Below are 2,019 nucleotides of genomic sequence, written 5' to 3'. Positions count from 1 at the left end.
TATACACAGACATATGCTATCTAGAAGTCAGAGTTAACACAGCATTTCATATGTACCTATCCTCTTCCATCCCTGACTCGTCATCAAAACTCATCTCAGCATAACTAAGTGTCATACTAGGGGTCCTCCCTTTTACCCCTAGAGTCTCAGAGTGGCCCTGGACAGGCACAGTATCTTCAGGCCCTGCAACAGTAATCAAGCAATTTAGAAAAGATTACTCGGAGTGACCCACCAAGCCCTGAGCTTCACTATAGAAAATGCTCATCAGTAGATGAACATTTATTCATCTATAAAGACCAGACACAGGTGACTATATAGTCTTTATTTACAATATAATTTAAGAATTTTTTAAACTTACATTAATATGTGCATTTTCAAAAATCTATGCTTTGGCTAGCTATGTGGTATGTTGTAAATATAGGTGTATTTGGAGGGCAAAAATAATCTTTGATAAGTCAAAACAGCATATTGTATTATATGAGATCCTCTAAAGTTGTTCCCTCTCAGTATCTAGATTAAAATGGAACTTTCCAGTACCCTTTGCACCCTGGATGAGAAATATTTGGCATTCCTTTACTATCATAGCAAGATATGTGAATGTTGTGATGAGAAGCCAGACGATATATTAGGGACTTGGGGATAAGGAATAATTATAATGGCTTATATGAAAATAGCTCTCAAATAAATGATCTAGCTTAAACCAAAAATGGCTAAAAATTATGAGTTGGTTCTGTAAGCTTAGTTCCCTGACGCTGTTGGCCTCTTCTAACAAGATCACAAATCTATTCAATAAAACTGAATCTCTGCATTTAGGAAATGTAAAATATGGAATTTTTTAAGAGTAGGTAATATAATAAATTTGATAGATTAAGTTAGTGGTAATTAAGTTACCAGTGACAGACATTGATGCTTACTTACATTGTAATCACTGTCACCTCTACTCATGTATTTTTTCTTTGTTTTATTAATATTGTTATTTAAGAACCATGATTACAAATATGTTTGTAGTTGGGTTTCAGTCATTAAAAGAAAAGTACAACCCCCTTCACCAGTATTTCTGATTTCTCTCCAACATTGAGGGTGGAGGGTAGGATTGTACTTCTTGGCCCCCTTGTGGTTAAATGAAGGCACTAACTAGAGGTGTGGGCAATCTTGAGTGAATGACCAAATTCACTTCCAAAGGAAACGTGAAAGACATGATAAATTCATTGTTTTACACACTAAGTCAAACTGATCCTTAACCTGCTTTAGGACATATTTCTGGAAACTGTCAAGCTTCAAACCTGTATTGACTTTAAAAAGTAGCAGTTTGTTTTGATACTTTTATTGCACTTGTTTGCTGAATTTCTGAGATTAAATTAGATAAAAAGACCAACTAGGCAATAAAATCCTGCCAGAATAATTTTGTTTTCTAATAACTATGTTTAATAAAATGAAATATTTTAATCTACAAAGTTTTTTAAAAATCTATATAAATTTGTACCTCACGATTGCTACTTTTAGTAACATATTTTAGTCTATTTTCCTTCTCCTAATAATGGGAACCAGTAATGGTTTCCAAAGTACTTTTGATAATATTTTTAATCAGAAAAATAGTGATGATTCTATTTAATTGCAATTATTATTTTCATATCCACTTTTAATTATTGACTATTTAACTGATTTTTAATAGTTTGCTCAAAAGACTAGATTTAAAAACAAAATATACTATATTTCAAATGAATGCAAATAGAAGCTTTTAGTTGGACTATTAATTATGTAGTTATAAACATCCTTAAAAGTTGCATAAAGTATTAAGTGTTTTGAACATTAAAATGCAAATAGCAATGATGTTTAACAATGATTTTATAATCAACAGTCTGTATGGGAATTCAGCATGAAAGATTTACTAAATCTCTTTTTGATTTTTCTTCTCTCCTCAAATATTTGTGGGGTTTTTTTTCTTTATATTTTTTTGGGGGGCCACACTTGATGAAGCTCAGGGGTTACTCCTGGCTATGCACTCAGAAATCGCTCCTA

This window comes from Suncus etruscus, chromosome 16 (genome assembly GCF_024139225.1).
Source record: "Suncus etruscus isolate mSunEtr1 chromosome 16, mSunEtr1.pri.cur, whole genome shotgun sequence".
Lineage (NCBI taxonomy): Eukaryota > Metazoa > Chordata > Mammalia > Eulipotyphla > Soricidae > Suncus > Suncus etruscus.
The sequence above is the reverse complement of the archived record's forward strand: the minus strand, read 5'-3'. Positions refer to the sequence as shown.